Below are 27,200 nucleotides of genomic sequence, written 5' to 3' on the forward strand. Positions count from 1 at the left end.
CAGAAGAAGGAGATCATCGAAAAACACGAACGAGGTGCGCGTTTGTGTGACTTAGCGTCCCGGGTATTATCGCCGAGAAAGCACGGCAACTTCACTCGGATATCATCAAGAGGCAACCTGGAAGTTCATAATGAGGTCCTCAACACAGAGGATTTGATTCGCCTTCAAGAGAACAAGCAGAAGGAAGCCGTTCAGGAGTTGTCATGTGAGGACGAGGAGGAGGAGATGGCTGCAGCATCAAGTGAGAGCATCAAGACCATGTTAGCAAAGTGAAGTGATGTGCAGGCTTTTATCGAACAGTACCATTCAGAAAAGACTGTGGCTATGAGAATCATCAACATGATGAATGATAATGTGATGCCTCAGTTTCGTAAGACCTTACAACTCAGAAAGCAACAGGTGTCAATTAAGAGGTTTTTAGTCAGCAACAAGGATAAAGAGTCTCCTAAGAAGCAAAGAAGAGAAGCCACAGCGGAGGACTCTCCTTCCAAACAGTAACTCCCTCCCTCCCTCCTCCTCCCACTCCATTCCATCAATCCTTCAACTACTGTACCATCACAAATCTTTAATTACAATACAATAGCACATTTATTATACATAAAATAAGGTATATTTTGTGTAGTTTTAAGCAGGGATGTGATTTGACCAAAGTGAAATTATCTGAAAATTTAGCCGGGGGTCTGGGGGCCGCTGGCACCCAGCTAGGTCCAGGGCCCCGGAGCTCATGAGTTTTCCGTGTTTTTAAGTACTTTCAATGCACTCACATGACAAAGAAATAGACAAAACAACAGCATCAATTTTCAATGTATATTGAACTATCCCATATAAAATGGCAGTTTTAGTCAACTCAAAATCAGTCACATTCAAAAACATTGGACTGCCTTTGCTTTTAAAAACTATCACTGAGAATATCATCATATCTAACTAATGTGATTACTAAGTTAACACATAAATAATGTTGAAGAGTTCAAATTTCATGAACAAATAATTGTATCATGACCAAATGAAAAGTAACTCATATTAGAGCATACCACAAATGTCTTTGTTATAGCAGAAGATGTTATCTGCCGGAGTCATGTGCATACACAATGAACTACTAAAAAAAAAAAAAAAAAAATCGGAATTTTTTTTGGGGGGGGGGGGGGGGGGATAAAAAAAGCGGAATTCCGCGAATTAGCGGAAAAATCACATCCCTGTTTAAGGCTTTTTTAGTAGAAAATTGTGTTTTATGGGGACCTGGGAACGGATTATTCTCATTTCAATGGTTTCCTATGGGAAATACTTGTTTGGAAGACAAACTTTTCGGCTCACATACTCTCTGTGGGAACCAATTAAGTTCGTGAGCCAAGGTACCACTGTATGCTCTTATTCTGTTTTTTTCATCGCCGTGTCAACGGGATTGTCATGTGGATGGATACTGTTTACAAGTAGATGGATGCCAATTTGGCTTTCTGTGCTGAGCTGTAAAATAAAGTGAATGAAAACAAAATGAGAATGGCGTAAGCACGTTACTCTGTGGATGAAAAGAAACTACGCATTTGATTGATGGACCACAGATGGAAATTATGTTTTTTTTTTATAGTCTCCATGAACTAAAAATAAATATAATTCATGATATTCATAAAATACCGTTATATCATATGATTACATATGTAGGATATAAACTTATATCGCGTAACTCTACTTGACGGTGCTGAGCAAAATTAATGCTCGACATTAACTGGATTATAATCATCCCTAAGAACATTTTCATACCAATTTCTCGAAATGTATTCCTACCTAATATAATGAGGCATCCGGCGCTTGAAAAGGCAGAGCTGGGGGGATAAACTGGAGTGGGGGGGTGGGGGGGGCGGCTTTGAAGAACGAGCCCAGCCCGTCACACGTCCGTATTGATCGGCCTTGGAAGTTATGAACTAGCTGTCATTTCCCTTTCATGAACAGCTCAATAGCTATTGACTGTGGATGAAAAGCGTGCCGGCATTAAGGTGAGGACAAAAAAAAAAAAAAGTTGAGACGAGGAGCACTCAGGGCGGAGGATGGTATGTGGTGGGGGGGGGGGGGGCCCTTGACATCGGACTCTTACAAAAGGCCGACTCGGACAATAAATTCACGACCACGCGTAGCTTACGTGAGGCCAAGGCAGACACTACAGAAGCAAAACAAAGTCTTGATGTAATGAGATCACCCAAAGAACAAACACACAGTGGGGGCAGGATGGAAGATAAGGATTTGAAACCGGGATCCAGAGGTGGAGGGATTTGGTCTAGTCGCCATCCCCGCTGCGAGTGGACACCGACCGGCCTCGTGTCGCACAGTTGGTCGTCCCGCCCTACAAGGCGCAGATAAAGGCAGCGCTTTCGGGCCTCCCCCTAATCCCGGCTCATCCCTGTTCCGTGTTCCGTCGCTCCCGCGCGACGCTTAGCCGGAATTTCACGCCGGAGTCTTCACGCAGACCTAAAAGCCGCATGCTACGCTAAAGGGATAAAGAGCACGCTGGCAATAGGATGAGCAACCTTTTGTCACTTTCACCTGTTTTTTTTTATTGTCTCTGTGGCCGCTTTTGCTGTCTCTTCGCCGCTTCTTTGGGTTGCAGGTTTTTTGTCCTCTTCTGATCAAAGTCAGCTAACGCCCGATTGGTGGATATCGCCAACAGTGTCGTAAAATGACTAAAGTGAATGTGATGACGAAAGAAATACATTTTAGCAAAAAAGTTGTTACATCCGCATTTATTTGGACATTTACTTTCCGCGACGCTGATGGACTTTCACTTTGCGGTGCTTCCCTCGTTCCTAGCTGCCAGTGTACTTTTAACCCATCTGCTCCCCCAAAAACATATGAAAACGTTCTATTTTAAATATTGCCATGGTCCTAAAAAATTTTTTTTTATACATTTTTTAATATTTTTTTTATGCTAGAGCCTACAGAAGGCTTTGATGCAGCCTCTGACGTAAGGAGGTCGCTCAAAGCAATGGTAGTTGTTCCAAAAAACGGCCAGCAGGTGGCAGCAGAGTATAAGAGATCAACCAGGGCCATGTTGCAGCAAGCTCTTTCCCCAGTGTTTTCAACAGGTTTGTGAATAATGATGAAACTTAGCTATATTCTAATGCTAATTGCTGCAAAACAGAAACATATTCAAAACATACTTTTTTTTTCCTGATGAAAGAAGAGACTCTAATCTTTCTTTGGTAGGTTTATAGCAATAGAACACAATATTCTGTGGGCCTTGCAGAAAGAAAGAAAGAAAGAAAGAAAGAAAGAAAGAAAGAAAGAAAGAAAGAAAGAAAGAAAGAAAAAAAAACGGCTAGTGTTATATTTTGTAAATAGGATCTCAGCGAGTCAGTCACGCTGTGGTAGCTCGTGTGTGTTTGCGCCATCTAAAAAAAAAAAAAAATGCGGCGGGGAAAAAAAAAAAGATCCCAAAAATGTTTTTTTTTTTTTTTTTTTTTTAACATGACGACATGAAAGTGCATATCCTCAAATAGACGTGATGGACAGTCAAGGGCAGGCAAAATCTAGTGCCCCGCTCCCGGAGTCTAGCAGTGGCTTGCCGGCAGCTGGCTCGTTCGCAGAAGCGACATTGACCCTCCAGGGGGGGGTCGATAGGGGGGGAAATTGTTGGGAGTGAAGGCCCAAAAAAACATTTGCACCGGGGCCTCTCAGCATGATGTTATGCAAGTGGTTAAAATCCAGTAGAACAGCCAGGGAGCGAAGGGGGTTGCTTCAGTGAAAATGGCTGGGAGTGAATGAGCTATGACGAGTGCGGATTGGAATAGCTGAAGCTAGCGAGACTATTCCACTCCGCGCGATCAACACAATGCCATGAGAAAGTTTAATACTGATGAATGGAAACATTTCTTCAACAATGAGTTTGGACGAGCCACCAATTCTTCCTTAGTGATGTGAAATCACAGTCAGTTAAGTAGTTACCGGGTAAGATGAATAGCCTAGCTTCTTTTAAGTCTTCGACTACTACTTTCATCTTCTTCTGGATGCCCTGTGCTGCCTCACGCAGGTCAGTCTTGGTACTACAAGCGTGCATCAGGTTTGGTGGAGGAGACTTTGTGGCGGTATTAAACACTGATTTATTTCCCTTGCCATCTGTGCGGTCTTCTACATTTTCAATAATTGGTTAAGATGTTAAAAATAAGTATGGGAGTAAGAGATGAAGAGTTCACTGCAGAGGAAAGCGTCTCATCCCAGAATAAAGAAGCAGGGGTGATGTGCGTGAGAATGAGACACAGGAAGGGGGGCAGGGTAAAGAAGAAAGGAATTAAAAGAAGAAATTAAAAGGGGGAGTGTAAATAAGGAAGGTAGGTATCAACCTCCCCCAGCAAATCTTACTTTGCTGAACAGCGGCGCCCACAGAAAGGGACGGTTTTGAATTGCCGTCCCCGCTCAGGCGCATCGCTCCGGGTGCAGAGGGAGCAAATCCGCACCAGAACTAAGTCCCGGCGAAGAATGAGCGAGGCGGGAAAAACAGCGGCTAAGCGCGTTAGCTTCACCTCCGCAAATACGCGCGTGTTGGCAGCGCGCTGAAAAGCCGAGTGGCCCTCGCGCCGCGCCGAAACAATGACGACGGAGCGGCGGGATTCATCGGTGACGGCGAGCCAAAGTGAAAGCTGTCATTGGCTTTTTTTTTTTGTTGTTGTTTTTTGTGCGTTATCTCCAAACCCAAACACATTAACGGCTATTCACAACGCGGCGTGTTGACTCATTCAGCCCATTTATCCCGGGCATTTTCATCATTTCTGTTTTTCTTTAGGGCAAATTATCCTCTCCAGATTGTTTTTTTTTTTTTTATTCTACAGTCTAGAGATACATTTGCATGATGAAACGCTTCACCACAGCTGAAATCCTCTAAGAAAATGCGCCATTAGGGAGAAAGCCAAGTGTGAGTATGTATGTGTGCAAGTGTAGGTGAACTTATTTGGGTTTTGTGACCCGGTGGTTACCTTTAGATTTCCTCCTCTCGCATCCTAATTAGAAAATAAATAGGCCTATCCTGGCAATGTGGGCTGATTTCTGGCCTGTCTCCGCCGGTGTGCTCGGGCATAAAGCCCACTGCTGAGCAGCTGACTCTGGCTTTGATAGCGCCGGCATCAACGGCGCGACCTAATGGGGTGCACGACCGAGAGATCCGAGGCGCCCGGGCCCCCTTTCCATATGCATCTAAGCCCGCCCTCTCCCTCCCCCTCGCCTCTCTTTCGCCGCATCGCAAATCTCACGCGGCATTACCGCGGCTAGAGGGCGGGCGGGCCACGCTAGACTAGCGATGTTCAGTCACGTAGCATCACAGTAAATGGGATTTTTCAAATTTGTATCGTGCTTGTGTGTGTGTGTTTGTGCGTTTGTATGTGAGGGTGCAAAAAACGTGAGCGTCGGCTCTTTGGCTTGGTAATTTGCGAGGAGCCTTTTGCCGGTGTGCGCCTGCATTTCTTATCGCTGAATTTGGAACGGAATGCTATGGCTGTTTGTAAGCAGTAAGTAGATGCTAACACATTAGCAACGGGACAAAATATCGGTATTGTGATATCATTTTTGGTAATGTATAATAGTGTTTCCTAACCAAGGAACAAATGTCACATAAAGTAGACTATATACAGTGGTGCCTTGAGTTAAGAGTTTAATTTGCTCCGTGACCACACTCATGACTTAAAGGAAAGGGAAGTCAACCCCCCAAAAAAAACAAAAAACTTTGTGACAATACCCCCACTGGTTTAAATCCGGTATTCTGAAAATGACATCACATTTGCTCAGGTCTCAGGTAACAACCAATCACAGCTCAGCCTCAGGAAACAGTTGAGCTGTGATTGGTCCCTGAGCAACTGTGATGTCATCTTCAGTCGACAGCAAGTGGCAAAATGGCCGCCCCCTGTGATGGATAAAAACGGCTGGATTTTGCTGCCTAACTCGCATTCCACAAATGTAATAATCAGAATTTCATGTTTAGACTAATGAGGTCACATAGAACATATTGTCAAGAAATGTTTAAGGTTGACTTCCCCTTTAAAGCCATACACAATTAAAGAAAGAAAAATGTGAAGGGCTCATCTCAAATCTTCTCTACCTATTGAAATGAATGGAAATGCCAATGTGCACCGGTTCCGATTAAACTGTTTTCATGCGCACTGATCAAATTGTTATTATTAAATTCGACCTAAACCACCCCTCACGGGATAAAATCATGATCGGAAAAGCCTTGATCGGGTGTGTACATGAAGCATTTTATTTCTGATAAGGTTTATAATCCAAATAAATGTGTCCACGTAAACGTAGCTATTGTTAGCGCAAAAGCTTAAGCCTTCTCTTAAAAAGTCAAAAACAACAACAACAACAAAAAATCCTACCAGGCCAGAAAACAGTCTTGTACAGTCGCGGAAAATAAGCACAAACTTAGCTTCCAATTTGTATTTTTTTTATTGCATTTTCTGTTGCTGAACCCAAACAGCTGACACACAAAATATTCCGCGCCGTTTTTAAACATTTCTGTGCTCCTTATAAAAAAAATTTGGGACGAAGAGAGCGGAGACTCACAACTGGCGGCTGTTACTTAGCATTAACAAACCAAATGTTGACAACCTTGGAAAATGTACGTAAAGTTTTTTTTTTTTTTTTTTTTTTTTTTTATACAGGAGAGCTCAGTATTGTTCATTCGATTTGACATCATCATTGCTCTCCTTCTTTTTTTTTTTTTTTTTAAAAATCCAACAAATCAATTAAAAAAAATTTAATAAATGTTTTTTTTTTTTTTAAATACATATACATATACAGTATATATACATTTACACACATATATATATATATATATATATTTTTTTGTATGTGGGTGAGAATGTGTATGTGCGTGCGTGTGTGTGTGTGTGTGCGTGCGTGCGTGCGAGCGTGTGTGTATTCATCAGTTCACCTAAAGCCCATTAAAAAAAAATCCCATACTAATAATATAATATAATAATAAATTGCCAGATGCAGAAACATCAATGTAAGTTATCACGATGTAGTGGCTCTCGCTAACAGACAGAATTAAGTAACCGGAATTAGGTTAAAAAATTCTATATACGTGTAGACCATGTTTCTATAAATTTTGATATTTGGTTTTTATTTGAGGCAGATATTTTTTCCATTAAAATGTGATTTATGAGGAGGTTAGACCATTGGTCGATATTCAGAGTTTGTTTATTTTTCCAGTTAACAAGAATTGTTTTTTTAGCGATAGTAAGGGCTACAAGTGTAGATTGAAATTGTTTATGTGGTAAGTCAGTTGTTGTTAGGTCACCTAGCAAACACAAGTTTGGAGATAAAGGTAACGTAAAGTTTTGAACCGATGATTGACAATAAAAGGTACGTTTTTCCCTGCACAAGTCTAATTGACAGTATTTCGCCGGCAAGTTACTCCATGTGATGTCATCCTCCAACATGCGAGTTAAAAACAACAAACAAACAAATGGGCGCGGGGACTTCTACAACGCACGACAGCTAACTGGGGAGCCGTTTAAGTTGTATGTTAATTAAAGCGGCTTACACGAGACTCCATTGACAGTGAACATGCCCTTCAAGGTGTTCTTTGTGGTTCAGCACTTCTGTCAAGTCATTTTGCTTCACCTTTTGTTCTATGCTTGACTACGCCGAACATTACGGAACACAGTGGGGCCCGGTAATAGATGTAAAGTGTGTGCGTGTGTGTGTGTGTGTGTGGTCAGATAGCTCACAGATGACCCAATCGCGTGTGTATGCGCACTGCCAAACATCCAATCAGGGAGGTCATTTGACACAGTAACTACGGATGGTAAGAGAAGATATTTTGGAATTTATCCATTTAAGGTCAACCTTTTTTAGACTTTTAATTGGGTGGGGGGGGGGGGGGGGGCATGTTCTAAAGTTCCAAGGACTAAGTTTTGGCCAATATTCAAATTATTTAAAAAAAAATAAAAAATTATACATTGGAAAAAAAAAATAAAGCTTCATGACAGCCTATTTAAAAAAAAAAATATATATTTTTTTTTAAATGGCTAAAAATTAAGGTTATACCTGTTTCAATTTGTCATCTATCTGAACAATTTAATTTAATTATAAAATTATTTAATTTGATCATTTAATGTAATAATTTGAAATTATGATTTACATTTACAAACACGGAATGACAAAAAAAAATCTATATACAGTATTTTTAACAAATTGATACATACATTATAGCTTTTTTTAAGGAGATAATATATATATATAAAAAATAAATAAATAAAAATATGCAAGTTAAATGTCCATGTTCCTGTTCAATTTTTAGTTGTAATTAATAATTTCAAATTATTATTTACATGTAAATGAAGAAAAGAAAGAAAGACAAATTTATAGAATAATTTTGTATAGTTTTTGTAAAGAGATACTATATATATATATTTTAAACTATGCAGGGTAAAATAAATAAGTAAATAAATAAACGTCCCAGATTCTATTCAACTTCTAGTTAAATGTAATTATCTTTAAAAAAAAAATACAATTTTAAAATGATGAGAGTCCCTTCATTTAAAAAAATAATACAGTCCAAGTTTTGTTTCATTTAACATTAAAAAAATTACAAGAAAAATAATAAAAATTAAATCAAAAATCAAATTGGACTGATTTAGACTACGCTTGCATACTATTTCAAGTTGTCTCCACAGATACAGAAGAACGTGCGCCTGAACTTGACGTCGTCTTAGCTATAAAGATGTGTCAGCTTCAGTATTTGAGCCGCGGCTGAGGTCTGCGCTCTGTGAATACTTTGTGTTTGTCTGTAAAGACACGCTAGCGTTGTCAACTCTTTCGACCTCTGCTGCGATGATTATTTTTGCATGTCTGGACTCGCATTTCATTTGGATTCATGAGCACACTTGGAGCCGCGTTTTGATAAGCGGAGCGAGTGTCAGCCGCCATCTCGTGTCTAATTGCTGGGCCGTCTATCTGAAGACGGGCACCAGACAGGGTTTCCCAACTAGTGGATCAGAAACGGGGCCGCGGTCTTCCATCACGACGGCAAGGTCACTTGTCACTTAGCATGCCTCGGCCACTGCGCATGTTTGATTTGCTTGACACATTAACAGACAACTGTGACATTTACTTGTGGATGCTAAGAGGACAATGCCCTTTAAACTCTCGTCGGCGCACTCGGCAACCTCCCTCGGACGCCATCCTGCCTCCCCACCCCCCCCCCCTACTTTTTGTGTGCTTTTAATCGCCAATTAGAAAGCGTTTAAAATTCATTGCAATCAATTAGTGTTTAACATAAGGTGAAGTTAAACAGTATACCGCAATCATCTCTTGTGCTGCCCTCACACACTATTAATCACGCGCATGCATTATGCAGCCGGCGGATTGGGCATCAGCACTTTTCAGCTCCATGGAAACTACGAGGATTCCATACTCAAAACATTGTCACTCTCTGTAGATATGATAGGAAATGAAAAAATACGTAAGGGTATATATATATATGTTTATTTCATTCTCAACTTGTGACATATGGACTATTCATTGTCCTGAAGAGTTTTTGTTTTTGTTTATTTTTGCTACATATATACTACAAACTGCAATGAAAATACGGCCACTAATAGCTACACCCATGGCAACAAAGGTGAGCACACCCCTCAATGAAAATGCCTAACGTGTCAACATTTGGTTTGGCCACCATTATTTTCCAGCACTGTCTTAACTCTCTTGGGCATGGAGTTCAGTGATCAGTCTAAAAAAGTTCAACAAAGTGAACATGAAAATTAGGGATGCAACAATATCCAAACATCACGATACGATATTATCACGATATTGTGGGGAGGTTGGCGATATTAAAAAAGGTCTCAATATTGCAAAAAAATAAAATAAAAATGCGTTCATACTAAAAAATTGTGCTTTTGTCCATAACAGCAATGCATATATATAACAACCTACAATCTCTAATAACACTTAACTCATTTGCTCCCCCAAAACAGATATATACGTTTTAAATATTGCCATGTTCCCAAAGACATATTTATACGTTTTTTTAAAATTTGTTTTTGTTTTTATGGTAGAGCATACAGAAGGCTTTGATGCACCCTCTGAACTGAAGAGAATGCATGAAGCAAAGGTAGTATTACAAAACCGGCTGGCAGGTGGAAGCAGAGTATAAGAGATCAGCCAGGGCCATATTGCAATAAGCTCTTTCTGTCAGTGTTTTAAATGTTATGAAAATTCTAATGCTAATTGCTACAAAACGGAAACAGATAGAAATCTCTAAGTCTCTAATCTCTCTTGTGGTAGGTTCCATGTTTTTATAGCAACGCACGCACACATCGAGTTTGTACACATATTGACTCTGTTCACAAGCATATTACGTTCCCCTTCATCTGACGATTGGCGTGGATTTTAAACATAGAAGGGCCAAAACATCCCTTACGAAAATGTGCCAGAACTGCACAAATGGAAATCAATTTGACATTTTTAACAGATTAATATTGTGACACAACGACGAGGATATTGTGGCAGTTTTAATATCGCCATATTGCACTTCTCTCAGTTACCTCACTTATGAGAATATGAGAACTCATCCTGAAAATACAGCTTTGCAAAACTCAGACTTTTTTTTTTTTTTGCAGCAAGCTTGTCAATACTGCAGTCACCTAATCACTGCGCCACCACAGAGTCTATTTTGTTCGCATCTCGTCCGCCTTTTGTGCCCTGACCAAGTTGACCAATCAATGACGCGAAAGGTCACGACGGCTGACCAGTAGGCCAAGCGTCGTCCGATCCACCAATGGGCGAGTCTCGCCCTTTGAGCACGTGCCTAAAGCTGCTCGTCGTGCAATAAAGTTGATTTAGCACTGTGGCGCTACCTGCCCAGCTGACGCTCTTTTGGTTTTTTTTTATGTTGCCGTTTTGATTAATAATGGGCCGAGAGGGATTTATTGTATGTGGTACATTTGCCTCAGCGATTTAATAATGGTGTAGGAGGAACGCAATTAATCAGGTGTGGTTGGTCCACATGTGCCCGCTTTGCTAAAAAAAAAAGTAAAATTAATGACTGTGAATGTGTGTGCTTGTTTGTGAGATGCAGAGTAGCGTGTGGTCGCGAGCTGCACTGGTGAGGATAATCTTCAGGAATGGTCAACATGAGGTAAGAAGATGTCTGACTTTATGACCATTTTGGATCTTTACCATCAAATTCTCTGTGTTTTATTGCATGTAAGCTGAATGTTTTTTTTTTTTTAAAGATTTTGTAATAATATTCCTTAATATCGTTTTCTGTTGATTGACAGTGCTTCACGTCAGCGTAATGTTTGTTATGCTAACAAGCTAAAAAATCTGATAACAAATTTATCAAATAGTTCCGAAGTGGAATCCAACCGTTTACTGCCACTGACTTATATATTACGCTTTACAACGGTTAGACAGAGTTTGTCTAGGCCTGCTTGTTTTTTTCTATACTAGTCAGAAACTTGATGTTTTTTTTGGTTGTTGAAACCATCCCATATTATACTCAGGGATGTGATTTGACCAAAGTGAAATTATCTGAAAATTTAGCCGGGGGTCTGGGGGCCGCTGGCACCCAGCTAGGTCCAGGGCAGTGCCCTGGTTGGGGGACAAGGGGGGCGCAGCCCCCCGGAGCTCATGGGTTTTCCGTGTTTTTAAGTACTTTCAATGCACTCATATGACAAAGAAATAGACAAAACAACAGCATAAATTTTCAATGTATATTGAACTATCCCATATAAAATGGCAGTTTTAGTCAACTCAAAATCAGTCACATTCAAAAACATTGGACTGCCTTTGCTTTTAAAAACTATCACTGAGAATATCATCATATCTAACTAATGTGATTACTAAGTTAACACATAAATAATGTTGAAGAGTTCAAATTTCATGAACAAATAATTGTATCATGACCAAATGAAAAGTAACTCATATTAGAGCATACCACAAATGTCTTTGTTATAGCAGAAGATGTTATCTGTCGGAGTCATGTGCATACACAATGAACTACTAAAAAAAAAAAAAAAATTGGATTTTTTTTTTTTGGGGGGGAGATAAAAAAAAAGCGGAATTCCGTGAATTAGCGGAAAAATCACATCCCTGTATACTGCTAATAAGAACATAAAAAAATGTTAATAAGTTTTAACGTTTTGATTGTATTGATTCTTGTTCTTAAAGTCCGTTTTTTTCGTCAGGTTTTGTTCCAGTTCGCAAATGTTCACCAAATGTTTGCCAACAATTTTAATGATTTGGAAATTTTGAAACATCTTTGATTTGCTTTAACACATTAAAAGGAACCCTGACTGTAATGACAAGTTTTGCTCTATATTATTTATGTGGTTGTTACTAACATAAGTATGGGATTCCTTTTTCAAAAATCATTTCCAATTTAATACATTTTGTAAAAACTTTATTTGGATGTACGCCGCCATTGTTATTTACGTCGCAACGCATTCAGTGCGTAGTGACGTAGAATGGCGGGCGACTCTCTGCCGAGCAATGTGAAACGCCTATAAAAAAAAAAAAAAGAAAGTTAAGTCTCCGTAGCGTTCCTAAAGGGACAATCAAAACTTTTGAATGCGTCTGGTGAACGATGAGAGCACGGCGTGGGGAAGGTGACTCTCCTAATCCATGTTGTTTCTTTAGGAACATAAATAACAATGGCGGCGTACGTCCAAATAAACTTTCTACAAAATTTATTAAACTGAAAAATTTATTTCATACTTATGTACAGAGCAAACTTGTCATGACAGTCGGGGTTTCCTTTTAACAGACATGTTCAGAATTTCCCTGTGACAAGAAAAACTGTCAGTGACCATTAAAACTGTTGGCAAACGTCTTCGCGGCGTTGAACGGGCCTTTGCGAAGAATCAGCACAAACGTTCACCGCTCAGTGGGATACGGTCTTGCGGAGAATTAAGGCCTTCATTTGGGAAGTTTTTTTTTTTTTTTTTTCAGGATCTACAGGCACCTGCAATAAACGTGAACTATCAATGCAATTGTGAACTCTGGGGAACATGTTATATGTTGAAAGTAGGCATGTAACAGTATGTCATTTCATATTCCGATTTTTATGTATGATACAGACAAATGCCATTGAAAACCTTTCAATTGCACCAACGTGAATATCAATCGCAAATGCACAATTCCTAAGCAGAAACCGTTTAAACAGTGTTTCTTGTGACACACTTTACCGCAAAACAATTTGGGCATCACTGCATCCCAACAACTTGGCTCCAAGATCAGAAAACCCGCACACCATCCCCCTTTGCGTCCTGCCGTGCCTTTTCTCAGACTCTAACAGGTACGGCACCTCCCACCCGCTCTAATCATCATGTTCCGACGAGCCTTGGCACCGTTGAAAAATAATGATGCGCTGTCCTGTTGGCTCATTTATCAGCATGTTTTACAACAGGCGCCGGCTGCAAGTAATTAAACTCTGCCATCACTACAATGAGCCTGCCGCACCCCCCACCAACCACCCACTTCCCCACCATGCTTAATAGACACCCAATGAGACACTGGAGGCCTGCGTGGTAATTGTAGCCGCGGCTATGAGAGTGGGTGTGTCATCGAGCCCTGGTAGAATATCTTATCTGATCGTACTTTTTTTCAGGTCTATGAGAACACCGCGGAGCTTAACAGCAGCGTATTTGTTTTGAGACAGGAAGCGTAAGTGTATTGCACTCTGGCCACACATCTACTTGGTAAACAAACACAGCGCAGCTCAGCCTCTGGCTAGCAAACTTCATGGCTAACGAGGTGCTTTTGTCAGAATGTCAAACTTGTGAACTCATCACATGAATGTGAATATCAGTATGGACAGTATTCACATGACGTTGTGTGCCGTTCAAAGGTCCATGGAATGTCGAATGGGAACGGACAAAAAAAGTGTCCGGAATTGCTACATCAAAAGGATTTCCAACTGACAAAGTCGACCAACGTGTATTCTGACCATTTTGATTAAGGTAAGTGTCGTCGTAAGATGGTAAAAATCAAGTGATCATGATATATGTGAGCCGCTAGCCGTGGCTAGCTCTGGCTAAAAATAGATCTGGTGGTCAAGATGTTCGATTTTGAGATCTGTCCGAATATCGTCCTTAAGATCTCTTATTTTCCTTTCCCAGCAACCCAAAAGTTCAAATTGTTGTTAAAGTGTACGAAAATAAGTGATGAATTGACAATGTTGTTGTTTTTGTGGTAACATGCTAGCGCTAGTAGCTAGTGTGGTCGGGAAATAAGCTAACTTGGTTTAAAAATCACCCAAGATTCTTCACCTCGAATTCTCAAAAATCATAGTAACCAATAAAAGCCGAAAGTACAGAAGACGCAAGAATGTCCATGTTTTGGGATCGAGCCGTCCTACCTCAGAGCATACGTGATGTTGCCATGAAGTCCGGTCCGGGCAGTAACAGCAAATGTTTGGAATCCAATCGATTCCCCTAAATCAAACGTTTCAACGTGTACCGCTGAAAGGAGTGTTGAGCTAAAACAAGTAACGTTAGAGGAAGCTGAGGGTGACATTTATCAATACTAAAAGAACATTCTCTGTAAACACAATATAAACACAGCTGAGTTCGTTGGAAAGTTGACCCCGCATGAGGGTCCGACCCGCGATCCCGTGACGTCACTGAATATTTTCTATATCGCCATAGCCAAGGATACAAGAGGAGGACGCCGAGGAGCTAAGGAGGAGTGAGACTACAAGCCCGGATCGTTCAATAAACAGATAAATACCTTGCACGGTTAATCTGCCCACTTATAAGATTTCCGTTATAATCTAATAAAGGCACAAATTGATCCTCTTGTGGGAGCATGAAATCCAGGAGCAACACGCGATCCATATCGTTAGCGGGCCTCCCGATTTGCCGGCCTCAAGAAAGCGGACAAAATGAGTCCAGCAAGTCATCTCCGGCTCGTCCGTCATCCCCAAAACAATTATCGGTGCTTTTCTCAAGGATATGTCGGCGATTAAGACGCCTGATCGACAATTTGCATCGCCAGCCTCGCGACGTGCGCTACTTTCTTAACCATACCTGCGCCATTTAGCGTCACTTACAGCTCTAATGGCGCGATTACCCTTCACCGCCAACCAATAATAGTACTCAGAGATCCTTCTGCCGTTATGACCGTATCCCCTTCAAACCTCCATTTAGTTCCCGGCGTCTGCACTCAGCCCGTCCCGAGGCCCCCCTACTTAGTTATCGATCCGGCAACCCCCAAATGCTACCTTCCAAAGTCCCTAACGCCACAATCCTCCCCCCCATACTTATCCGGCTCCGTCCTTAACCGTGATCTCTCCACCCACCTTAATCCCCATGATAATCAAATAGGGCCCAGATTGGCCTTTCAGTGCAGTACCAATTATCCTGCAGGAGGAGTGTGTGCGCCAGCTACATGGCGGATAGCGGTTAGCGGCAGAGGTGGCGGCAAACACAGTGGTGGTATCCAGGGAGGCTGTAAACATCCATTAGCGGTTAACCGTCCCGACTCGTTTTTTTTTCTCTCTCTCTCCCCAAAGCTCTCTCATTAGCGCAGCCAGCCCTGACAGGTAAACAGCACTAATGGGAATGGACTATCAATAAATGCCTCCTGTGTTAACAGGAAGTGCGAGCAGTGGGACCAGATAGAAAAATAAAAACAGTAAAGGCGAAAATGTGGATTCTGTGATTATAAATAGAGAGCGGAGGTATGAAAGAAGGGAATGTAGTAGAACCACTAAGGTCAAACGTAACTGAGATGTTGGTGGGCTTCCATTTTTTTTTCCAGATTTAAATATCTTCCCACTGGAAATAACAGAATTATAAATAAGGTCCATCCTTTCAGGGTCAAACAGTCGTCATAAATTAATCGTCCAAGCAAAAGTGGAACCAAGGTAACATAACTCGTCTTGGTTGTTTAAGGCAAGGCGATGCACTTTTATTCATATAGGACATTTATACATCATGTTACAAAAGCACAAGTGCAGTTTTTAACCCGGATTTAAAAGCATTAACACTTGCAGCATAACAGCTGAATGCTGACGCACCTTGTTTGCTTTGAGCTCTGGACTCCATAAATTGACCTTAGTCTGCTGACTTCAGAACCCTACTGGGTTTATATTCCATCAGCATTTTTTTAATGACTTCAAGTCTTAAGTGATTAACTTTGACTGCCAGACGTTTTCAGAAAAGGGATGACGTGGGTGCCAGCCGATTTAAGCATTTTTGACTGATCTTTCAAGGTCCACAGAAAATTATGTGTTTGGACTATGGAAACACACATACTACCAAATGAAAGATTGGACTCTCATCTTTCATCAGAAAAAAAAGTTTGTTTCTACCTTATTCCGTTTTTCAGTAATCAACAATAGAAAATGGTTAGTTTCACCTCTGTTTTGGAAAAAAAACGTCTTTTAACGTCTTTGGCACTCCTCCATAGGATTTTACTAGACGTTATATAACGTTTTTGGCAGTCAAAGAGTTAAGTGATTTATAGACCAATAGCATCATTTTAAAATCTATTTTACATCTGACTGGGAGCCAGCGTCGAGTATTTAAAACTGGAGTAATGAGTTCTGATCGCTTCCGTTTCAAATGTCCATCCATCCATCCATCCATTTTCTTAACCGCATGTCCTCACAAGGGTCGTGGAGGGTTGCTGGAGCCTATCCCAGCTGGCTTCGGGCAGTAGGCGGGGTACACCCTGAACTGGTTGCCAGCCAATTTGCAGGGCACCTTCAAATCCAAAAAGTCTTCTTAAGTTTTTCATTTGGTGTGGAGTCCTTCAATTTATGTCCCTGGTGGGTGCGTCCCCCGATCGGATTAAAGGTCAGAAGTCTTCATCAACCAAGGAGAGTCCAAATCACTTTATAATTTATAAATCCTAACATAACACGCTCAACTTTTTTAGGCTCATAAACCCCAGTTTGAGAATCACCGCTTTAGAGGTGTATCCATTATTTTAATCATTATGTTTGTACAACCTCGGCTTCGTTCAACTTAAAAGGTTCCGCTGCTAGTGACACAAACATTGGAAACGAATACATCATCTAATGAAATCAAATCTTTTGAACACTTCTTTGATGCTGGCGTCATTGTCACGTGCAATGGATTCACTCAGGTGCTTCCAGGGTTGCGTTTGTGTGTGTGTGGATTGCCAGCCGTGTAGCCTCCATTGGCGTTAATGCTTCTATTTGCGCTCACATGAAAAGAGGAAGGGAACTAGAACTGGAAGGCAAAAAAAAAAAAAAAACAGAGGCTAAAGAAAAAGACGGAGCGGGTGGGGAGATGATAGAGCGATGTTATTTATGTTTGGAGCAGGTTCACTGCGAGTTCACCTTACCATGAGACGTCCCCGGGCGGTGACAACCGACACTAGTGCGGCGGCAATGTCTGCCAACATGGGGGTGTTGAGTATCTTCAACCATAAACCTGTGCGTGTGTGTGTGTGTGTGTGTGCGGATGACGGGGCTGAACTGAGGGTCAACCGCCGAGCGGGAACGTCTCGGGGAGGACAAAAGGATGCAAGGCCGGGAACGCCACTGTGTGCTTCACGGGCCTGTGACCGAGCCTGCAGAGCACTAAATCAGAACCGGATGAAGCCGCTGAAACGCACGCTCACAATATACTGCTGCTCAGTCATTCACGGCGACACAGCTGTTACGTGGAAATGTAGCGTATGGAGGGAGCTTCCCATTTTAATCCTTTTGTATGTACGGACGCTCCCCACCTTACGAACGAGTTACGTTCCGGACGATCGTTCATAAGGTGAATTTGTTCGTAAGTTGTTTCAGTGCTATATTTTGTATTATAATTTATGTTTAAAGCCTATATAAGTATATTGAAGGTTTATATAAGTATGTTTAAGGCTTGTACAAGTAACCTGCATTGGTTTGTACTGAAAAAAACTTTTAATAAAATGGAGAGAATACGTACAGTACTGTACTGTACTACGTATGTTAGAGAGAGAGAGCGAGAGACACAAACAGTATGTACATGTACGTAATAAGATAAATAAAATGAAGTTTAACTTACTTTTGGAAGATGTACTCGATGCTTAACTCTTTGACTGCCAAAAACGTTAAATAACGTTTAGTAAAATCCTATGGATGAGTGCCAAAGACGTTAAAAGACGTTTTTTTTTTTCAAAACAGAGGTGAAACTAACCATTTTCTATTGTTGATTACTGAAAAACGGAATAAGGTAGAAACAAACTTTTTTTTCTGATGAAAGATGAGAGTCCAATCTTTCATTTGGTAGTATGTGTGTTTCCATAGTCCAAACACATAATTTTCTGTGGACCTTGAAAGATCAGTCAAAAATGCTTAAATCGGCTGGCACCCACGGCATCCCTTTTCTGAAAACGTCCGGCAGTCAAAGAGTTAAGGAGATGATGGAGGAGGAGGATTTTATATCATGAGAGATTCGTCGTCGTCGCTGGAATCGGCTTCAAAAGTTATTTCCTGCTTCATGGGGACCGGCGTTTTCTTCCTCCTCCTCCTCGCCACGTTGCTCAGCCTCCAATGAGCTCTCACAGCGCCAATCGTCGGTATTAGCGGCGGAAAGAAGCACTACGCGCAATACAAAATCAAACTTACAGCATTTCTTTCCGAACATTTTTCGACATACTGTACGCGCAGAAATGTTCGTATGTACCGTTGTTCGTAACTCGAATGTTCGTAAGTAGGGGAGCGTCTGTACTAGTTGTCTCAAATTGCACAAAATTTGACATTTGACACTCATTACAAATACCCAATAAAGGTTTCCTAAAATGGTGCATGATTCTCATACACACACCCCAAAAAAAATGTATCTGATCATTTTTTTTAAATGCTAAATGGTCTAGGTCAGGCTTCTCCAACCATCCGCGGCGTAGTGTAGTAGCTTGCGGACGGATAGCTAAGGCTAACTTCAAAATAAAGTTGAGCAAATAATACGCTAACTGCAAAAGCAAATGGCCTTAGTGGACTTTTACTTTGAAGTTGGACCGTGTGAGCGTCGTGGCGTGATAGCTAGCTTGATTTTGAAATTAAAATGATTTCCATACAACCTGAATTTAGTTTATCTTTTTAACAACGTGCTATTGGACACAATTTAAAATAATATTAATAAAACTGGATGGGTATCTGTCTTAGAAAACCTAAAAAAAAAAAAAATGAATAAAAACATTAACGCCCAATCAGAAAACATTCAACTCCGATTGAGATATGAAATCAGCTGTAATAACTCAAAAAAAATTAAGTAGCAAAAATGAATATTTTAATACAAAAACTGTTTGTCCGGGACCACCAGATCCGGATAGTATTAAGCCTCCCCATCCTCAGTCCAGAGTCAGACATCCGCCGGTCTAATTACGCCAGTTGACCTCCCACAGGTCGCCTGAGTAAAGCCCCCCCCCCCCCCCCCGCCCAAAAAAGATCAATATTCACTCTTTAAGATCTGTCATCCGCTTTTGACACTATCGACCATGGCCTGTGTCTGCTCGCCCCCTCTTTCTTTTTTATTCATCTATTCCCCCACCCCCACCCCCACCCCCCAATCAAGCATCCAACCACTCTCCTCATCCTCTACCGAGCCGTCGTATCAGCATTCGAATACACCTTGGCTGCGTACCTCCGTAATTTGCCCGGTTACGAGTTTACTTGAAGCATCGTGAGTAGGACTTACCTTCAGATTTTCGAGGTGGAAACTCAACAGAAGTCTTTCGGAAAAGGCGGTTGATCCAATGGAACCTGGAAAAGAGAATTGGCTCACAGTCAGTTACATGACCCACTGACAGATTAAGGTGAATATAAATAAATGTAAAATCAGGGATGTGATTTGACCAAAGTGAAATTATCTGAAAATTTAGCCGGGGTGCCCTGGTGGGGGGACAAGGGGGGCGGAGCCCCTCGTAGCTCATGTGTTTTCCGTGTTTTTAAGTACTTTCAATGCACTCACATGACAAAGAAATAGACAAAACAACAGCATAAATTTTCAATGTATATTGAACTATCCCATATAAAATGGCAGTTTTAGTCAACTCAAAATCAGTCACATTCAAAAACATTGGACTGCCTTTGCTTTTAAAAACTATCACTGAGAATATCATCATATCTAACTAATGTGATTACTAAGTTAACACATAAATAATGTTAATAATGCTAAAAAAAAAAAAAAAAAATCGGAATTTTTTTTTTTTGGGGGGGGAGATAAAATTAGCGAAATTAGCGGAAAAATCACATCCCTGTAAAATGGACTTTTTAATGGCCCGTTTACAAATAGTTGGGTCTCCCCCCCCCCCCCATCCAGTGTGAAATTAAACAACCGAGTGATTTGTTGTGAATGTTCTTCTTTGCATTACAATGTCCCCCCCCCCCACACACACACAGTTTTTATGCCCATTACTTGGCAATCAGGCCGGGTGAAGATCCTCTAATTTCAAGAAGTAGACAAATTACGCTCTCTCAAGGACTAAAATGTCAGAGCAGAAAGTGAAGGAGAGCTGCAGTAAGTGTTACGGCAAGGTCGATTCCTTTTGTTTTTCTTGTACACTGAAGACGTTTAGGTTTCAGAACAAAGACGAAAAATGAGACGAAAGGCTCACAAATCCAGATTTTATTTCATGGTATTTACATCTAAATGTGTTGAACAAAACAGGAGAGGACCTTTTGTTTGAAGCCATCATCAACTGAGCAAAAGTATTGGAACAGACATTATGAAATGAACTTAATGTGAATAACATTTAATATTTGGTGACATAGCCTTTATTTGCAACAACCGGATTATGCCTGTGACCCAATGAAGGGCCTTGTTTCAGTCTTGTTGATCTGAAACCCAAATGTCTTCAATATACAATAAAAACAAAAAGGTAATGAACTTGCGGTTCCAATCATTTCGGAGGGAGTTTATTAGCTTTAGCATTAGCTTCTGATAAGCAGCACATACTGACATGAATGTTGGGGACGAAGGACGACTTTGAGTGTCTTTGATTTTCAAGTTGCTCGGTTGATTTTTGTATTGTCTTGTGTTGCCAAATTTGAAAAATGTGACTTGATTTAGCTTCAGACACTCCAAAGGCACCAAACTTGACGCCATCCAGCCACTATCTGATAATGCATTTACCTCGAAGTCTGTTGTGTTTCCATTTTTCTCCTTTTTTATTTTATTTTATGTATTTTTTATTTTTTTTATTTTACCTAGTGTATTTTACTATGTTATTGACAGTTTTTATTTTTATAGTTGGTTTTACTAGATTTCACGTGTATGATAGTGTGCGGATCTTAATACGCAGCGCTTGGGTCGGATTTGGTCAGATTTCCGTTTTCTAACAATTGCTCCTAAGAAAATGAGTACTGAGAAGAAGAAGCAGGTGACGTCCACTAAACAAAAAAGCTTGTAGAACATTTCTACGATGGGCACTACACGGAAGCAGAAGAAGTCTGTAGAAGTTGTAACGCCAGCTGAGGGCATCGAAATAATTTGCAGACAAGTTGCTGAAAGTGTGGCAAAAAAAAAACAAAAAAACGACTGTGGCCTCATCTTGCTCTCGAGTCGTGTGTTATTTTGGAGATAAGCGGCACGTGGCTAATGAACAAAGAGGGGCTTGTTGAAGGTCAGCCTCTTAATTTAGGACCCCCCCCCCCCCACACCCTCCCCTCCAATGAAGCAGGCTCTTCATGGCTAAACACACATCATTGTAATAATGCCAAGGACCCTTCTTGTTTCATCCCACTGGTGTTCTTCACATCGCCGTATATTCCCCCTTTATCTGAATTATGTTGATTATTAAAAAACATCTTTTCAAAGGTGCTTGCAAAGCGTCCGCCGTCTGCTGATGATAGGGAAACGCGCCCTAACACAATCAGAGATGCAAAGCGAGGTCGGCCGGGCGGGTAGTGGGGCGAACGGGGATGGGAGGGGGGAGGGGGGGGGGGGGGTCAGCTGAGAGCCAAGGCCGGCCAAGGTCAGGTTCATCTGCATGATTAAGGCGGGGTGGCGCGTCACCCGACCTCTGGATTAGTGTACAAAGTGCGCCTTTCCCAAATTTGAACCCATGATTGACACCTTGCTCATTACGCAAAACAAGCAACCTCCAGTCTTGCTTGTGTTCTTGTGAGGTGAGGACATTCTCTCCCCCCCCCCCCCAGTATTCCTCCTCCTCTTCAATAAAGGGGAGGGGCAGGTGTCTCCCTGCTCTCTACTGTCCCCTTCTGGAAGGATCCAATGAGAACACACTGACTATCAAAAATACAGACTAGCACATGGATTATGTTAAATTGGACAATATTTGAATGAATCAGAAGACATCTGATATGAAAAAAAATCGAAATGATTAATGCTGGTTGACTAATTTCAACAACAATAATAATAATAATATATATAATATATAACATTTCCACACTACTACCAACTGTCATATTTGCTTATAAGAGTAGTGGTGTAGCAGTTGATAATAGTATAAAGAGAAATCAAATGTATAGTAAACAAAAATAAAAACTCAGTTTTGAGGTTCGAACCCGTGCACTGGCTTTTCTGCGTGGAGTGTGTGTGTTATCCCCCGTCCATTTTCTCAGAAAATTGCAAAAACATATTTCTTATGTTCATTCTTTTGTTCATTCTAGACTGAGACAACCTCATTTTGGTTGAGGGTGTACCCAAGCCTCTTGCAGAATTCGAACCTTTAACCTACGAAGAAGAAGAAAAAGAAAAAGAAGAAGAAGAAATAAAGAGAACAAGAAAAAGACTCTAAAGAAACTTTTATGAAATTTGCATTATACAGGTGTGCTTTTAATTTGAAGGCCTGACTTTTGACATACTCTAAAAAATAGTTGGGTCAAAAATGGGTCAATTTGACCCAACTTCTTTGGGTTGTAAAAGATCTGACCAATATTTATGAGTTGATTTACACTAAGACTCATTTCCTGACTCAAAGTTGGGTCAAATTGACCCAATTAGAGGATCGGTCCATTTTTGACCCACAGTTGGGTTATTTTTGACCCAACTGTTTTTAGAGTGCAGGATGTGTTACGATAATGTTGCCAAAACGTTCCCAAATTTTGCCGAGCAGACCCAGAGGGTTGTCGATGCCTTGAGTTATTAAAAGCTTGTATAGTGGAATATGCCTTGGTGAGGTTTTTACAGAGTTCTGAGTTACAGCTACTTGATAAAAATGTAGAAAAAAAAGGTATTCAGGTAGCAACCTGTAGCAAAGTATGGAAATTGCTATTTGCTCCTCTCCCCGCCTCACCTCTCTTCCATTTATTATCAGATCCACTGTGATCACTACATTAGTCGTTTAGTTTAGTTTTTCTGGATGTAAATCTTTATTTCTTCCCTTGAAAACCAATTTCATGGACAAAAATGTTAAATGAACTGTAATTCAAAATGCCAGTGATACTAATATGGAAAATAAATGATTTAATGTGATACATTTTTATAAAATTTATATTTCTAACCAACAATTTCAGAAAAAAAAAAAAAAAAGCTAACAAGGCGATAAATACTAAAGCACTCTTGTAACATTAAAGCTGAGCGTGTTGGGGGTAGAAAAAAAAAACATCCTAATTCCTAAGTGACTTTCATCAATCTTATGACAAAACACAGCCGTTAATCAGCCGGCCGGGATCTATGAGGGTGCACCATTTGGTCTCCATCCAAAATGGGGCCTTGGCAGAGGTCTTGGCGCTTAGTGAATGTCATTCTTGTCACTTTTTCCCAACAGATTAATTGCTCCCTAATTCTCACGGCTGGTCTTTTTTTTTTTTTTTTTTTTCTTTCTTTTCGGGGTGCGTTTCCGAGCATTTCCTGTTTGTTTGAGCGTCCGCTGCCATTATACAGCCAATCCTGGTATAGCAGCTGGCAAAGGGGACCCCCACAACTACTCCCCTGACCCCCTTTCCCTTCCCTTCCAAACACAGTCCAACCACTATGAATACTAATGCATAAGCCAGCAGGGACACAGTGGAGGAGAGCGAGGAAAAGGAAGAGAAACAGTGGAGTGTTTGGAAATGTAAGAGTGAGGTGTGTGTGTGTGTGTGTGTTGGGGGGGAGGTTGTAGACCACCTCCCCGGGAGATTTCATCAGACTCTCCTGCTAACGCATACACACACGGTGCCCCCCCGAATCGTCCCCTTTGCCCTTTTTTAACACTTTACCATGCAGGCATGCTGAAATGGAGGAAGGTGAGGGAAAGGGGGAGGGGGGGGTGTAGTGGGGGGTGAGTGGCCTCCACAGCAGAGGGGCCAGGTGTCAATCACCTCCTCAGGTGGGCTTGGGAGACATTACTGCAGCCTGCCGACATCAGGGGGAATTAAAAAATACACCGGCGGGGAGCGGGGAGAGCGGCAAGATGCTCCCGGATGATACAAGGTAGATTCTGCAATAGCCGTTACCCGCCATAAATAACTTGAAATAAGTAAATAAATCAGCATGCATCAACAACAACAACATGACGGACCCCCCGCTTCTCTCCGCAAAAGGAGGTGGGAGGGCGGCGAGGAGTCAAGGGATGACAAATCGATGGACAAACAACTTAAAAAATATATATATAAAAAAAAAAAAGGGGTGGTAACATGAAGCATTTTAAGAAATACAGGACTGGAAGGGGAGGGAGGGTGTTGGGGGGGGGTGGTCCGCGAGCACAAAAGCGCCCGAGGGTCGGGAGCGAGGGCGGCGCTGCTCGGCCCCCCACAATGCCCCGCGGCCCCCCGATAGGCTTGAGTGACCACATCGAGTGTGAGGCGAGCGGCGAGACGGTGGCCAAAGCTGAGAGCGAGGAGTCAAGAGGATTACACTCCACCAATTCGATAGAGAAATACATACTGTCTGTTTTATTTTTTGACACCCCCCCCCCACCCCCCCCTCCCCAAAACAGACCACCATCCTGAACCCCCACCATTCCATGCTGGCCAATCAGGAAAAAGCAGGACCAAAGAATTACTAATAGTCTGCTTTTAATGTTTCAAGTGGTAAACCAGCACCAAAGTAAACAGGTCAATAGTATTGATCCAGATTCCCAGTCATACGCACGCGCACGCACACACACACAAACACACACACAGACACACACACACACACACACACACACACACACACACGCGGAAACATGGAAATGTATTACAAGCCTTCTGCGTTGCACTCGAGTTGAGCACCAGAAGTTGTACTGGATCGAACAACTGCTCAGATTTTAAAGGAAATAATGCAAAAAGTTAAGGCCCATTTGAAATAGATTTTTTTTTTTTTGGCCGATGCCGATATTTGACAGAATAAAATTCTGATGTGTGTGTGTGTGTGTGTGTGTGTGTGGGGGGGGGGGGGGGGGTATAATAGATAGGTAAAATTAAACCCATTTTTTTATGGGTGGTGTTTGACCATCATTATCTTGGTTGTATGTTGTAACGTGTCAATGTGGAGAAAAAAATATTAAAAAAATTGGCCAATTTTCGTCAATTTTAATAGAGCCAATATCAGTCCGCTGATTAATCAGTCAGGTCTTACAAAAAAAAAAAAAGTGTGCTTTAAACACTAGCACCTTTTCAGTTCATTTTAAAGGGGGACATATGATGGGAAAATATTTTTTGGGATTTTTTTTAGTTTAATATAATGTGATGAAAGTAATATAAAGTAGTATATTTATAACGCAGTAAGTATAAGCAACTATAATAATAAAGTAGTATGAAGTAGTATAATGATGATGAAAATTTTATCCATCCATCCATCCATCCATCCATTTTCTTGGCCGCTTTTTCCTCACAAGGGTCGCGGGGGTGCTGGAGCCTATCCCAGCTGGCTTCGGGCAGTAGGCGGGGTACACCCTGAACTGGTTGCCAGCCAATCGCAGGGCACACAGAGACGAACAACCACACTCACATTCACACCTAGGGACAATTTGGAGTGTTCAATTAACCTGCCATGCATGTTTTTGGAATGTGGGAGGAAACCGGAGTACCCGGTGAAAACCCACGCAAGCACGGGGAGAACATGCAAACTCCACCCAGGAAGGCCGAAGCCCGGACTCGATCTCACGTCCTCTGCACTGGGAGGCGGACGTGCTAACCAGTCAGCCACCGTGCTGCCTATGAAAATTTTATGTCATTGATATTTTTTCAACGCAGAGGTGTAGCAGGCATCGGGAAGTTCGTGAGAAATTCTGATAAATAGTTTTCGGTGCACGTCGGTCACCAATGGCGATTTTTTTCAGTGAAGAAATATTTTTTGTTGATCAGTTCATAACGTTAGCAAAACTAGCAAAGCCTACACCAACGCTAGCTAATGCAAACAAAACTTTTTTTTCGAAAAGGGTAATATAATTACCCTTTTCGAAATATATATATATATATATATATATATATATATATATATATATATATATATATACCCTAAGTATATAATTTACAGTAAACATTCATTTTTACGTTTTTACTTTTGAAATTTAAAGCAACACTAAGGGACTTTTAGTTTAAGTTGATTACGGAGGCGCGATAATGTTATGCCTGAAGTAAGACCTCATTTCCCATAAGGACAAGCACATTGCGTCTTTTTTCTTTTTAGCTCACGCCAGCGAGTGAAATCGGGGCCAATGTTGATCCTTGATTGTCCTTTTTATCCAGGTAGCTTCCATTTTTATTTTTTGTCTCCTCGGAATTGTTGTTTCGCAGCTTCTGCCAGGAAAGCAGTCATCGTGCGTCGACATTCAAATTGACCTTCGTCTTTGTAAGTGACGTATATTCAGTGTAATTAACTTACCTTTAAGTAAAGGAGTGAAATAAAAAAAAATTAAAAAGTGCAAAAATAAAGCACCCGCCTCACCGTTCCAATACTGTTTGTGCAAATTATTCGAGCAATGCCATAAAAATGACAAAAACTGCAAAGTCACCAAGTAAGAAATTTTGTACATGTTTTATGAGTCAATTTGTATACTCCGAAAACGGCTCATTAAAACCAAGCTCGTTGTGGCCTAAGACTTTTGCACAGTATTAAATGTCTTCCCACACTGGCTGAGCTCGTCATTTGAATACAGATTCCTATTGTCCTCCCTCCCCCTTTTTTTTTTTTTTTGTCAATACAACTCAGCAGTGCTGAGGGGGGAACCAGCGCGGTCAGCAACATTAGCAGGCTAATTAGCATTTTCTTGGTTCCTCCGCTAGGTTGATCTGTTCAAACAAGCCCGGGGGGGGGGGGGGGGGGGCGCTGTACTTACTGTAATTAAAAGGGAAGAAAAGGGGAGCGACGACTGCTGGAGAGAATGCACGCATGCAGTAAAGG

The 27,200-nt window shown here is 41.3% G+C and overlaps 1 protein-coding gene across 2 annotated transcripts in view; it reads right to left on the minus strand.

The window, feature by feature from the left end:
- Positions 1 to 27,200, minus strand: part of fhl3a (four and a half LIM domains 3a) — a 394,693-nt gene that overhangs the window by 230,213 nt on the left and 137,280 nt on the right. For both annotated transcript variants that reach the window (XM_077575921.1, XM_077575922.1), the window contains one exon: positions 19,623 to 19,687. The gene's annotated coding sequence lies outside the window, so the exon portion shown is untranslated. The remainder of the gene's footprint in view (positions 1 to 19,622; positions 19,688 to 27,200) is intronic.

The sequence above is a fragment of the Vanacampus margaritifer genome, chromosome 9 (assembly GCF_051991255.1).
Source record: "Vanacampus margaritifer isolate UIUO_Vmar chromosome 9, RoL_Vmar_1.0, whole genome shotgun sequence".
Taxonomy (NCBI): Eukaryota; Metazoa; Chordata; class Actinopteri; order Syngnathiformes; family Syngnathidae; genus Vanacampus; species Vanacampus margaritifer.